Genomic DNA, 15,873 nt, shown 5'->3' on the forward strand with positions numbered 1-15,873 from the left:
AACAACGTACAGTTTCGCATTAAGGTATTGTACCATTTCTTCATTTTCCACCCATACATAGATGTTGTGTTTGTTAGATGTAGGTGTGTTCTCCTGTGATGTAATGTCAGTTGGAAGAATACAGTAGGCTAAAATACTGTCAGGGAAAAATGCCCTGTTGTCCCTTAGTCAGTGTTCTCAGGTGTTTGATTGTTTGTTTGTTTGTTTGTTTGTTTGCGGGTGTGGTGGGTGTGGTAATGTCACCAACTGACAATCGTTCAACCTGGGTTCGATTCCCACCATTGCGAGTCTGTGTTGCTATGGAAGCGTCTGCTAAATATCAGTCAAAGTTTGTCAACTGTCTATTCTGTCTCTAGCCAGTCATGCTTGAAAATCCTTGTTCTCCCTCGTTCACACAGTAACCAGCAACCATGGGAGATGGTGAAATGGCTGTTTATGGCAAGGCTGCCATTTACCTCCGTAAGCCTGAAAAGGAAAGAATTGAGGCCAAACCAAGCCCTTTGATGCAAAGAGTGCTTGCTATGTGGTTGACAAGGAGGACTTGTACATCAAGGGTACCATCAAAAAGAGAGATGGTGGCAAAGTCACCGTTGAAGTCCTGGAAACCAAGGAGGTACATTAGCAAGATTGCTCCTGCAATTGTGATAATTATGAGTGTGTTTCAATTATACAGGATATTTGTGAAGGCATGTATAAGTTATATGCATGTATTGTGTTACATGGATTTCAGGAAAGGACAGTGAAGGAAGATGAAGACTCCCCCATGAATCCTCCCAAGTTCGACAAAATTGAGGACATGGCCATGATGACCCACCTCAATGAAGCCTCTGTCCTGTATAAGAGCGTTATGCAGCGTACGCTTTATACATTTACTGAAATTAATAAATATCATTCAGAAATTATGTGTAACACTGTGATATAAAACTACTTTCTGTCTGTTCAGACCTACTCTGGACTGTTCTGTGTCACTGTGAACCCCTACAAGTGGCTCCCAGTGTACGATGCAGAGGTGGTGACTGCCTACAGGGGCAAGAAGCGCATGGAGGCCCCACCCCACATCAATCACATGACAATTCTCGTCATGAAATTAAAATTCCACTGGAGCTCCAAGCGGTTGTGTACACACAGCCTTACAACACTGTTTACAGCTCTTCGAGTCACGGTAAAATGTCATTTTTGGTACATAGCTAATTTAGATACACCTGTAGTGCGGGTGGTTGCGTTTCTTTAGGAATCTGCTGTCTTGGTTTGTATAGAAATGGATATTAAGTGACACATACACGCAAGACGGCGGAAATACGGGACCGACGGTAATAGGTAAACCGATAGCTAGCAAGTAATGTAGCAGGGATTGCAATGTAACAGGGACTATTTACGCCATGAGAAACTGAAAAGTATTCCTGCAGACTTCATTGCCTCCAATGAAATACGTGGTCCAGGGGGACTTTCTTTTCGTCTGCGGCTTTTTGGTGGATGTAGCCTAGTCATCTCATCGAAGTAACTACTGTACATCTGTTTGCCTCAAGATGGCCAATGATTCGCATGTCCTGCTACTCTCTTATTTTGCATAAGCTCTGGAGAAAGTTTGTCGCTACAGTTACGGATTTTCTCCATTTCATATTTTTCCCCTTCACATGTTACTGTAGAGATAGTGTCTGATATCTCACGCTCCAGCTCCTCTGCTGTATATTAAGTAGCCATGTGTATCGCTCGTAACGTGCAGCTGATTGGCCGAAAAAAATAACAAAATCACGTCAATGGCCAACTGCAGTTCGGTATGGAAATTAGCTAACACGGCCCAGCAGAAAGAGAAATTTGCCAAAACTATACCCAATTTCAACAACAAAATGTATACTTTTAAGGCAACCAATACTGTTATCTGAAACATGGAGTGGTTTCTTCATGACTTCAACTTGCACATTATGCAAAAAAAACGAAAATCACTCATTTGAAGAAAAAAAAAGCTGAAATTGTGTTTTGCGCGATTTCGTCTAGGCCGACTTGCTGCTGGTTTTCATATGGCGGGTCACTATTTCAAGGTCAAAGTCAGCTTTATTGTCAATTCTCCACATGTACCAGACATACAGAAGAATCGGGGGGTGGGGAGGTGTTTCTATCCCATAGTGAAAGAAATAAAGTTCACAAAAGATAACAACATTTCTAAAAAGACTAAAATTATATTAACAGTAGTAAAATACAAAATGATGCAAATAGGGCTAATATATAGAGCCTAACGTTGTCATACTCAAAATTCTAGTCAGAATATGAGTCTGATACTGCTCCATTGTGATGTAATTATGTGGTGTGTTTCAACCAATACAGGGGGTGAATCCTGTAGGAAGAACATCCGAACCATCTTTCTTCTCTACAATTGCCTTAACATTGTTTTCTGGTCGTTTTTTAAAGCTATATTGCACTGTCGATATCTTCTACAACAGACGGGATGGCGAAATCTAATGTCTTCTAGCAACAGCGCTTCTGTCTATATATATATATATATCCGGAATATCCGGAATGAATGAAACACTTTGAATGAAACGCTTTGTAATTAAACGTAGCCTAATTTACAAAGACATCGTACTATACTGAAATCTAATATTTTGTCACTAGCAACCTAGTTGCTCCGAGACGCGCCGGCGGCACGGGGGACGTGGGGGATATGTCCCCCGCAGTGCTGAATAGACGGCCGTTGTCTCCCTCACTTTTGATAAGGAAAAAAAGCCTTATAGATACGCTAAATAAATAATAACCTATAGGTTTACGCTAGCTATGTAAAACTCCCCATTAACATAGCTAGCGTAAACCTATATATCACATCACTAACCACAGCCATCTAAGACTGCACAATCTCGTATTCACTCGGTTGGATATCTGAAGCCAGTTTGTCTACCAACCATCATAAAACTAGATGTACCGCAGAGCGGTACAAAATATGACCGCCGCCCAGTCCAGCACATTTTTTCCACAAAAAGAAATCACGCTGAAAGGCCTATATGATTCTAACTGTCTCACTAAATTGCATTATCCACACTCAATTCTCACTGGTATCTGCTAGACAACAAGTACCAAAACATGATTAGTTCATAGATTTCACATGTAAAATTCATTTTATACAACCCCACCTCCATCTTGCCTGTTCATAATTATGAGAAATTCTTGATTGTTTGTGTTATGTTTATGTTATGTGTGTGGGTGTGTGTGTGTGTGTGTGTGTGTGTGTGTGTGTGTGTGTGTGTGCGTGCCTGCGTATGTGCCTGTGCATGGAAGCGTACATATGTCTACTGTGTGAGTATGTGTCATACGCAGTGCCGGCCCAAGCCTTTTGGGGGCCCTAAGCAGAATTTGATTTGGGGGCCCCCTCCCACAACGCAGTCACCTGTGCTTGGCGATAATTGACAACTTCACACTATAATGTCATATTATAAATTAATTCAGTGAGGTTATGTATTAATACAGCGACATAGGACACAGATGCATAAGGACCCTCTCCCCCTACCCTGTTTGTGCAAATGTGGGTACAAACGGGTGTGTGTGTGTGTGGGGGGGGGGGGGGGGGGGGGGTTAGATGTGATTTCCTGTATTCTGGTGCATTTTTGGGATGGTCAGCTGGAGAAGGGTAGTACCTAAATTTGTTCAGATTCATAGCCTTTTGCTTTTTGACTTATTGGTAGTGAATTCACACAACTACTTGGGGTTCAGGGTCCCTTGACCTCTTGGGCTCGGTAGGCTCATTCAGTAATCCATCCTTGCTCACATGCCAAAAATGTTTTGGGGCTCCAATCTAGACTTCTGGCCCCATGTGCTTGGTAAACCAATGTATTAATATAGTTGTTATTTGCACCAACCCTGTCACCTTTTAATCTTAGAGGGTACTAAAATCACAGATTTATTTGAAACATTCATATTCAAAGTGAAGCACTAAGGGTGGTTTACTGAAGTTGAATTGACAAATAACAAAATACAACAGCATTTGTATTTGTTGTAAACAAGTACATCAGTTTAATGACTTGTTTTTCAACAGATTTACTGAACAAATCCGCAAATGTGCATTAAATGAGCAATTTTCAACTACAAAATAAAAACAAAATAGACAAACATTAATAATCAAAAATAAAATGTCCCAAAAAATAGATAATTATTCCTACTTCGTTCCTGGTTTTTAGGCATCTGCAACTCTGCAGTGGACGAACCTGCAATGATTAAATAAATACATAAATAAATAAAAAAAAAAACGATGTTAAATGTGTCGTGTCATATTAACAGGCTATGTAACCATTTGCCATCAAGAAAACCTCACCTTCTGGTAGGTAGAGTTAGGTAGAGGTAGAGATGTGCTCCAAAGGACTTCAACAGTGTCAAAATATTGCATAAGTGCATAGTTGATCGAGCAGAATGAGTTTATTTTGCTATCATTACTTACACTCAAATAACAAGCAATTCCACATGTAACAATTCATATTCTATTGGCAAATGAGGCATAATCAAAAGAGTATACTTAATTGCAGTATGGTGAACGCTTAACATGGTGATCTACTGCAGCCTAAATATTAGGGTAGCACCGCTACATCAATTGCCACTATCTTAATCAAATGTAAGTTTATTTTCATCACAGAAGTCTCCCCACCCAACATGGTATATTTTCTCAAACACTACCATCTCTCTCCAAAGATCTTAGAGCAGAGCGCACTGCTGTTCCATCTTTGCCTATGAAGCTGGAACGTTACCGATGCCCAGAGTCGCGCTAGTCAGTGGGTTGGGTTGGGACTGGGAGCCTGGGCTTAGTCTGTTGTTGCTATCAGACTTACCACTATGTCACATATTATAGAGCAGTAATAAACTATCAACACTTTCAGGTACGAAATCAGAAACAATCCCTCTGTGGTAAATTTGCCTTCAGCTACGTTTTCATGTAGCTACTGTAGTGCTAATGTCCACTTCAGTCAGCTAGCTAACTTTAATTTACGACATAATAAGCCCACCTAGAGCAAGGGTACATGCTTGATTGAACATCCAAAACAATCCCAATATCCTTGACATCTGAAATACATCTAGATAAATATATATTAATGGGAGACATTTCTCTGTTGATGGCGGAGATTTAGCTCTGGTGATGGCTTATATTAGATCATGACAGCTAGCTAGCTACCTCAAGCACAAAACATACTGTAAATAATCATGCAAAACATACCTGTATCTTGCTCGTTTTTCTCCTCCTCTGTCATTTTCTTCGTTCTGTTTTCGGCACCAGAGAGATACGTCCTTTTTTGTGACTTGTCTTAACATTACCGTCTCTTCCGATTGTTGAACTTGATGCAGTGTCTGCACGAATTGTATATGCACCCGAGGTGTCTACTTTATGCGCGTGACTCAAAGGCTGGCAGACACAGTAGCAGTAGGCAGGCATATTGATCATGAAATCATAATTTTCTTGATTTGAATGATAATTGTTTCATTTATTCATTCATTGATGTCACTTGTTTACGTTATTTATTATGTAAAAAAAAAAAAAAAAACACGATTGGGGGCCCCCTGGTGGCCAGGAGGCCCCAAGCAGCCGCTTAGTTCGCTTATGCCTCGGGCCGGCCCTGGTCATACGTATGATTACTGTGAATGTGTGTGTGTGTGTGTATCTGTTTGTGCACATGTGTGCACATGAACTGGGTTAACATGACCCCTGGAGGCAAATATACGGAAAAAATGGTCATCCTAGGCCCTACAGTTCTCAAGATATTCACAGAGAACTGTGTCTGGCCTACCCTCCTTTCGGGGGGTCCAGTCCAGCGGGGGGGGCTACAGATCAAAACGAAAAATGACAGTTCCATGCTATCCATGTGGGGGTACATGCCCACCAAGTTTTGTGTACCCCGGTCTTTCAGTGTCCCGGGAATCCTTGTTGGTGTACGTCACTAAATGTACACATAAATTGTTTTATTGTAAGGCCCCCCATGAACGAAAGTACACAAAACTTGGCATGCATTCGGAGGGTGTCATAATGATCCTACAATTTCAATTTCGTGCAGTTTTGACCATGTCAGCCAGAGATATTGTGATGAAAACACCTAATTTTTTGCTTTTTAATTTTTAACTAGGTGGCGCTATACATGAAATAAGTGGTAATGGGATGGGTTGACATGGCCCCTTGAGATCAACATACAAAAAAAAGGTGGACCTCCTAGGCCCTACGGTTCTCGAGATATTCACAGAAAACTGTCTCCGGCCACCTACAGGCCAGTTGGTGTATAGTAACATAAATTAATTTATTGTGTGGCCCCCCATGAACGGAATTCCACGAAACTTGGCGTGCATTCAGAGGGTGTCATAATGATCCTACACTTCCAATTTCGTGCAGTTTTGACTATGTTAGGTCACAGATACCTGCGATTACAACACCTCATTTTTACTTTTTTGTGTTTAACTAGGTGGCGCTATACATGAAATGAGTGGTTATGGAATGGGTTGACATGGCCCCTTGAGATCAACATACAAAAAAAAATGGTCCTCCTAAACCTTACGGTTCTCGAGATATTCACAGAAAACTGTGTCTGCCCTACCCTCCTTTCGGGGGGTGCAGTCCAGCGGGGGGGCTACAGATCAAAACGAAAAACGATGGTTCCATGCTATCCATATGGGGTTACATGCCCACCAAGTTTCGTCTACCCCGGTCTTTCAGTGTCCCGGGAATCATTGACAGAAATTTGGACATGCGAAAAAGAAAAAAAAAAAATCTGACTTCGCTGCGCGGCGGTCATAATAATCCAGGCTACTTAATTAGCGTAAATCCTCAAATTATGGCTGGGGTCTTAGGCTGCGCAAAGTAGCCTACAGCACCTTTATTTGGGGCAGGCTGGTGTTCGAGGCAGGCTTTTTTTTTTTATTTATAACATTGCATTTTGTTTGGAGCAGCATACCGGTAGGCTATCAAAAGCTTAACATTTTCGGTTTGGTTTGGGATTTAATTTACTTTTGGACTGTTTGATTATATTGCTAAAGGTTGGGACTGATGGGTACTGAAATCTGGGGGGTATTTGATTATTCAATATTACATTTCATGCAGTTGAAAACGTGTCGGGATTTCCACAGCTGTTTATTGCGAATTTGCGAGACAAGGCAGCCGTTCATTTAACAGGGGCTGTGCTGCAATGGAAACCTTTTTGCGTAGCCAAGTAGCCTACAGATAGATAGATAGATAGATAGATAGATAGATAGATACTTTATTGATCCCCAAGGGGAAATTCAAGGGGCTCAGTAGCATACAGACATCACACACAACATGCACTTACAGCAGAAATGGTAAACATAAGTATAAGTATAAACATATAACTAAACTCCACTGTACAATAAAGTTATTGAGTTATTGTTTAATTATCCATGATTTAGCCTACTTTTTATTAAATTCGTAGGCTGGAATGCCTTGAGTCGCGGCAACAATTGTGTTTAAATGTAGTAGCCTATGCTTCAGCCTAAGTTGAAAGGGAGCGGCAAGCAAATGAGCTTGAGAGCGAGTGTCAGAGACCCATGGTGTAGGAAAAAAGCTTTTCTTTGCCAACAGTATTAATCCAACCAACAATATAATAAAATATTAAGAAGAGGTCTTCTTTTGAGTTAAATCGAAACAATGTCTTGCTGGTGGACTGATAGCCCTAGTGGTAGGCTAGGCAATTATTAGGCCCTACCCCGTCTTGTATGGGACCGGCTATAAATAGAATCAATCCCGGGCATAATTTGAGGATTTATGGTAGCGTAGTCTCCTGCTCATCCAGATATTAGCTGTTATGTTTATTGATAAATTTATTTTTTTATTATTTTATTATTTTTTTATTGAAACTAGCCTACTAATCAACTCGTTTTCACTAACTTAAAAAATACAAGTCTTACCCAACGTTTTGTTCTAAGACATTTATTTCAAACATAATTTCAAAACACAAATATATTGGCTACTTCAGTTACCTTGGTGCATAAATCCCAGAGTAGGCTACCACACCCCAGAGTGATAGGCCTACTAGCATTCTTACGCATTCAGTGTAGGATCCTAAACAAGCTGAGAATTTAGCAGTGTTAAGTCTGCCTGTCAGTAGGCCTATAGGTTATAACTATTTGATCATGTATGTTTGGATCATAGGCATGATGAACTTTTGTTCATTCATGGGTTCATAAAATATCAACATCCCATGTTGCTTTTAGAGTATTCTACCATTGGCCCAAGTAATGTGAAATAAATCTAAAAAAAATAAATATAAGTAGAATTGCCAATAACAAGAAGCTGGTCTGAGGGCAAATCTGGCTTGTGCTCATCTCAAAGTTTTGACCATTTTTATCAAAAAATATCTTAATATTCTGGCAAGTTTAAATGGTCGAAAGTGGGCCAGAAGTGGCGATCCAATATCTGGAAATCTGATCTCACTATGGGTTTGTGTTCACAATTTGGTCCCCCTCACTTTCAAAATATCTCCTGTGCCCCTGGTTGCTCCACAACGGAGCATATGGCCAGACCGAACTTCCCCGACCTCAAATGTTGTGGGCGGGGCTAAGTTCAGCTGGCACCCAAGCTAGCAAATATATATACAAAACAGCAGCAAAAAAATGTTTTGTATATTTATAGGCTAATTATCATATAACAACACAGACATGAACTCCAATAACAATATATATATTGAATTGAAGGGCTCTTTGGAAGACCAGATTATTGCTGCCAACCCACTGCTGGAGGCTTATGGTAATGCCAAGACTGTGAGGAATGACAACTCTTCACGTTTTGTAAGTTAATTCCAAATCTCAGCTCACATTTGTAGCTCATCATAACAATGCAATTCGTAAGGGACACTATCTTGTTTCAAACAGGGTAAATTCATCAGAATTCATTTTGGCACAACTGGAAAACTGGCTAGTGCTGATATTGAGACTTGTAAGTATACTGTAATAAACCTGTCTTTAAAAAAGTAAGAATGTTATTGGCATGGTGTTGTCACTTTACTGATACAAGTAAAATTAATATTACCGTATTTTCTGGACTATAAGTCGCACCGGAGTATGTCGCACCAGTCAAAAAAAGTTTCATGAATATATATATATATAAATATATATATATGTTGCACCTGAGTCGCAGGACCGGCCAAACTATGAAAAAAAGTGCGACTTATAGTCCGGAAAATATGGTACTTATAAACAGACCAGCTGGAGAAGTCCAGAGTGACATTCAAGCTTCCTGATGAGAGAGGCTACCACATCTTTTACCAGATGATGACCAACCACATGCCTGAGCTGATTGGTAAGGTTTACTCATTCAACTATCAATAAATATGTAATACATTAACTGTTACAAAAGAGACAATGAAATTCCTGTTGCTTCCCCACAGAAATGTCCCTCATCACAACCAACCCCTATGACTTCCCAATGTGCTGTCAGGGTCAGAGCACAAAATTATACTGCAATTCACATTCAATTCTGATTTTTACATACAGGGAGGATGTTTTCAAATGATGTATGGTTTCCCTCAACACAGTTCAACAGCATGGAGCAGCTGTGCATCAACTTCACCAATGAGAAACTGCAACAATTCTTCAACCACCACATGTTCGTCCTGGAGCAAGAGGAGTACAAGAAAGAGGGCATTGAATGGGAGTTCATTGACTTCGGCATGGACTTGGCTGCTTGCATTGAGCTTATTGAGAAGGTCAGTTCTACATTATTTAGCAATTTTCTTCATCCAATCAATATTTAAAGAAATTGATTTTTAACCCGTAAAATGGTCTGTTCCTTATATTACAACAGCCCATGGGCATCTTTGCCATCCTTGAAGAGGAGTGCATGTTCCCAAAGGCCTCTGACACCACTTTTAAGAACAAGCTGTATGACCAGCATCTTGGCAAGAGCAATGCCTTCCAGAAGCCCAAGCCTGCCAAAGGCAAGGCTGATGCCCACTTCTCCCTGGTCCACTATGCCAGCACTGTGGACTACAACATCACTGGCTGGCTGGACAAGAACAAGGATCCACTGAACGAGTCTGTGGTGCAGCTGTACCAGAAGTCAGGAGTGAAACTGCTGCCTGTCCTATACCCACCTGTTGTTGAGGGTAATATATATTTTTTATATAAAAATGAATATTCCAATAGAAATGAATATTCCAACTGTCTTGTTTGTAGAACTAATTTCTTCCGACACATATCAACTAATTTCTCAACTTGCAGGACAAACTGTCGTTACTAGTTCTAAATGGATGGTTGCTACGGCCAAAGGCCAGTCGTTAGTTCTATGTCTCCCGTAGTCAAGCGGGCGTAGATTGAGGAGATGCGAGATGAGAAACTGGCTTCCCTGGTCACAATGACTCAGGCTCTCTGCCGTGCATACCTGATGAGGAAGGAATTTGTCAAGATGATGGAAAGGAGGTACTGCAAGACATATTAGGTGGAATCACATTCGAAACTAAATTACAATACATAACATACATTTCAGGTTTTGTAATTGTAACACTCGCCAACATTTTATAGGGAGGCAATCTACACCATCCAGTACAATATCCGCTCATTCATTAATGTCAAACACTGGCCATGGATGAAGGTTTACTACAAGATCAAGCCTCTGCTGAAGAGTGCTGAAACTGAGAAGGAGCTGGCCAGTCTGAAGGAGAACTACGTATGAGAAACTCGAAGTGGACCATGCAAAGGCAGAGGGCAAGAAGAAGGAGCTGGAGGAGAAAATGGTGTCTCTGGTGCAAGAGAGGAATGACCTGGCACTGCAAGTGGCATCTGTATGTTTGCTATTGTCATTCTTAAATCACTAATTGTTATCCACATCACCATTCAATACAATGCTAATACATTTTTGTCTTTTCCACTCTTATCAACCATAGGGAAATGAGGGTCTCAATGATGCTGAGGAGCGGTGTGAGGGTCTGATCAAGAGTAAGATCCAGCTAGAGGCGAAACTCAAGGGGCCTCATTTATAAAAGTGTTGCGTAGAAGCCATCCTTCATTTGATCTTAGATCATTTCAGAAATGATCGTACGTGTGATTCAGAGAACACTAACGTACGCACAAAAAAACGTGCGTACGCCACCCTTCCAGATGTGCCCATTATAAATCACAAATGAACGTCAACTTGTGCGCAGCCGGATGGTTTTAGGTCTCCGCCTTGTAAACACACCCTCATCAATATCATTAGCATAATATGTTTTAATGAAATCAATGGCCTAAAAGCTGTAGCCTATGTAAAATTATATATTGAAAACATTGTATAGGCCTAGCCTATGCCATCTGATGTTAACTAGCCTATATGCGTCAGTTCGAATAGCTTAACTAATTATGTTTTTTCCAGCAAAGCTTTCTGGAAAGAGATCGTATGCATCCATGTCCATTATCCTCTGCTCGCTTTCATTCCTTTTGCTTGCAGTAATGTGAATAATCAACATTTAGCCTATGTTTAGGCCTACTTTGTAGAAAATAAAATTGTGTAGGCCTACCTTATGAAGGAAAGACCTAGGCCTACAGCATAATCCTGTACGTTATGGTACAGTAGGCTACTGTACGTTTCCAATATGACCCAGGGTAATATGCTGATTTAGTCTACAAAACAGAGGACTAAATTAAGCGTGATATGTCATGTAGGCTTAACGTTTCTTTTAGGATAGGCTATGTTTTTGCTGAAAAAGTACCCTAGTTCGCCGGTCATTATTCATTCATTCTGCATATCTTTGCTATCGTTTTCTTTCAATAATGTCCAATGGATTAAACATTGTCCTTTATTGTTTGCTTTAGGCCTACCTTTATATTCTAGCCTACATTATTCAACTCACGTACTGTCATCTGATCTTGGGCACTGCCAGTCAAAAAAAGCAAACAGGTGCGCGCTCTGCACCTCTTTATGCAACTCCGACGCAACACTAAATATGAAGATGCCTTGCTTTCAGAAGATAACTTCCGTCCCTTAGTTGTGTAGGCTATATATGATATAGAATATCTACAGCCTACATTGTATAGCTTACATTCAAATATTACCTTTCTGTTACAAAGCTGGGAATAGGCCTATGAGCGCAAATTAGGATGTAGTGGAGGCTAAACGCGAGTAAACGCAGTTTATCCACCTCTGAAATTTCAGAAATAGAGTTTAGTCCTACCCACTTCTTATTAGAGTTTATCCACCTCTCAAAAGAGTTTATTCACTTTTAACATTCAAAACTATTATCCAATATTATCCTATTGTCAGGATACCCACAGACTCAGGTCAACAGGATCGGTTCAAGCATCAAAGCTGTATTTATTAGAAGAATACGTGTCTCAGTCAAAACTCACAGAAGATCAATCCAAAATGAACAGGGTAAATGAGAAGCCTCCAAAAACACAGAAGATCCAGAAACAGCATAAACGGAAATCCAAAGAGAGTCCTTAAAGAATGTTCAAACGCACAGAGGATACTGACTTAATTGAGGGAGAGAAAAGGGCAGAGAGCACTGTGTGACGGCCAAGGGTACAGATCTGAGTCTCTGGAACAGCGACGAGGACAGACAGGTAGCCAAGGTCTCAGCTGCTTAAAAAGCGTTTCAGTGTGATTACCCACAGGTGTGGGTAATCAGTACTCAGGGGAGAATGATTGAGTGGTTGCCGGCGATTGAGGAGTGGGTGTGGCTGAGGCAGAACCTGGCATGGCTGTGACACCTATATTCCCAATACTGTACAATAACCTCCACCATTATCAAACATGTTCTGAATGCGTCCAAAAACGTCTTTAAAAATCTTCTGATATTGATCATGCATATGGCAAAGAAAGACAAGAGATCGTTGGTCTTGGAATTTTGATCGCAAGACCTCAGATTACTTGCAGTACCCCGGCATTACCACAAGGAAATGGTCGTACGTCAAGTTTGAACCTGACGTGGAGATAAGCACTTTTCCACGTCAAAGACGTTTTTTATAAATCTGAGCGATGGCATGGATTTGAGCTCCAATCTGAGATCAAATCTGTGCGTAAGAACGCTTTATAAATGAGGCCCAAGGAGACAACCGAGAGACTGGGGGATGAAGAGGAAATCAATGCTGAGCTGACTGCCATGAGGAATTTGGAGGATGAGTGCTCTGAGCTCAAGAAGGACATTGATGATCTGGAGCTGACCTTGGCCAAAGTGGAGAAGGGGAAACATGCCACTGAGAACAAGGTTTCAATTTAATACAAAAAATCAAGGTTTCAATTCAAAGATTTCAAAGGCAAATATCTCTGTCTTCAGAGTTTACTGGAGTTTGGTAACAAACTAACGTATTTTTCCAAAATGTCTATATGAAGTTTACTGAATACCGATTGTCTATGTGTAGGTCAAGAACCTGACTGAGGATGGCCGCTCAAGATGAGTCCATTGGTAAACTGACAAAGGAGAAGAAAGCCCTCCAAGAGGCACACCAGCAGACTCTTGATGATCTTCAGGCAGAGGAAGACAAAGTCAACACTCTGACCAAATCCAAGACTAAGCTAACAGCAAGTGGATGATGTGAGTTTACAGCCTATCTGTACAGAAACATACATCAGTATGAAGTTTAATTAATAGTGTAGTGTATGAAATAATTTATGTATGCAAGGCCTTTGAACCTTACATTTCTCATTTTCTTATTGGAAAGCTTGAGGGTTCCTTGGAGCAAGAAAAGAAGCTCCGCATGGACCTTGAGAGAGAGCTTGAGAGAAAGCTTGAAGGTGACCTTAAGCTTTCACAAGAGAACATCATGGATCTGGAGAATGACAAGCAGCAGTCTGAGGAAAAGCTCAAGAAGTAAAGCAGAGTTGCATTAAGAGATCATGTATTTTCATATTGTTTTGTAAGTTTAATATCATGTTTGTTGTGTTTTGGTAAACAGGAAGGACTTTGAAACAAGCCAGCTTCTCAGCAAGATTGAAGATGAGCAGTCACTGGGTTCCCAGCTACAGAAGAAGATCAAGGAGCTTCAGGTTTGTTCATTTTGCACAATCAAATCAAACTGAGCTGTTTTTGCACTGTCTTACTTTCTTTTTACGATTAGGCGTGCATTGAGGAACTGGAGGAAGAGATTGAGGCTGAGCGTGCAGTTCGTGCCAAGCTTGAGAAGCAGAGAGCTGATCTCTCCAGGGAGCTTGAGGAGATCAGTGAGAGGCTTGAGGAGGCTGGTGGTGCCACTGCTGCTCAAATTGAGATGAACAAGAAGCGTGAGGCTGAGTTCCAGAAGCTGCGTCGTGACCTTGAGGAGTCCACCCTGCAGCATGAAGCCACTGCTGCAGCTCTCCGCAAGAAGCAGGCCGACAGTGTGGCTGAGCTGGGAGAGCAGATTGACAACCTCCAGCGTGTCAAGCAGAAGCTTGAGAAGGAGAAGAGTGAATTCAAGATGGAGATTGATGACTCTCCAGCAACATGGAGGCGGTTGCCAAAGCTAAAGTTTGTGACATGTATAATCTAGCTCAGGGGTTCCCAAACTTTTCCACAACAAGGCCCCCCAAATACCACTAGATTCTGGCCAAGGATCCCCTTTATGTGTTATTAAACCTATCGACAATACTACGGCAAATGTAAAAATACATTAACCTAATCCTACAGTAATAATTATTTTAGCCACAAGCATTTCGCGATGGAGCATACAGTGTGTAAAAATTGCATTTGGGGCTTTCTGCTATATGAGAGCTATCACTCTACTATTATTCCCAGTCATTATCATGGAAAATATAATGTTCAGATATGCGACAAATTATTATAATGCCATTGTATAACAGCCTCCCCTCATAGTAATAGGTATATATATATATTTTTTTTTAAATACTGCTAGTATTTATTTATTGCTTTTATTTTTCCTTCCAACTTGCTGAGGCCCCCCTGGCACCCCCTCGCGGCCCCCACTTTGAAAACCACTGTTCTAGCTTACTTAGGGCCTCTGCCTCTTGTGTTAAAAATACTTAACAACAATAATGATAAACCTTTATGAAATTATGATGAAATTATGATGATGAAATTACTTTGGTTTACTTACTTATTAATCTTACGTTCACTAATAGGCCAACCTGGAGAAGATGTGCCACACCCTTGAGGACCAACTGGGTGAAACCAAGGCCAAGAGTGATGAGGGCGCTCAACAGATCAATGACCTCAGTGCTCAGAGAGCAAGACTTCTAACTGAAAATGGTGAGCTTGGCCGCCAGGTGGAAGAGAAGGACGCTCTTGTGTCTCAGCTGACCAGAAGCAAACAGGCCTTCACTTAGCAAATTGAGGAGCTGAAGAGACTGAATGAGTAGGAAACCATGGTACTGATACCTGTGTATGAAATTAAGACATTGGATTAGATCACATTGTGGGCAATGCTTAAAAAACACTCTTACTTGATAACAAACAGGCCAAGAATGCCCTGGCCCATGCTGTTCAGTCTGCACGTCATGACTGTGACCTGCTGAGGGAGCAGTTTGAGGAAGAGCAGGAGGCCAAGGCTGAACTCCAGCGTGGCATGTCCAAGGCTAACAGCGAGGTTGCTCAGTGGAGGACAAAGTATGAAACTGATGCCATCCAGCGGACTGAAGAGCTTGAGGAATCTAAGTATGTACCAAACATGTTAAAAAAAAAAACATGGAAGTGAACTTTTATATTATCCACTATAACCTACTGACTCACAAGCAAAATTTTTTCTACCTGATGCCTGATTAATCACATCATTTTATCAGGAAAAAGCTTGCTCAGCGTCTGCAGGAGGCTGAGGAGCAAATCGAGGCAGTCAACTCCAAGTGTGCCTCTCTGGAGAAGACCAAGCAGAGACTCCAGGGTGAGGTTGAGGACCTCATGATTGATGTGGAGAGAGCCAATGCTCCGGCTGCCAACCTGGACAAGAAGCAGAGGAACTTTGACTAAGACACCTCTATTTCAACTTATATTTTAAATCAATCCC

General features: G+C 41.1%; 1 pseudogene; it reads left to right on the forward strand.

Moving 5' to 3' along the window:
* Positions 1-425: 425 nt before the first annotated feature.
* Positions 426-15,873, forward strand: part of LOC143123547 (myosin heavy chain, fast skeletal muscle-like) — a 31,525-nt pseudogene continuing 16,077 nt past the window's right edge.

The sequence above is a fragment of the Alosa pseudoharengus genome, unplaced genomic scaffold (genome assembly GCF_046254945.1).
Source record: "Alosa pseudoharengus isolate Yale_2024_CS ecotype anadromous, Long Island Sound unplaced genomic scaffold, YU_APseudo_1.1 YU_APseudo_1.1_scf_14, whole genome shotgun sequence".
Taxonomy (NCBI): Eukaryota; Metazoa; Chordata; class Actinopteri; order Clupeiformes; family Clupeidae; genus Alosa; species Alosa pseudoharengus.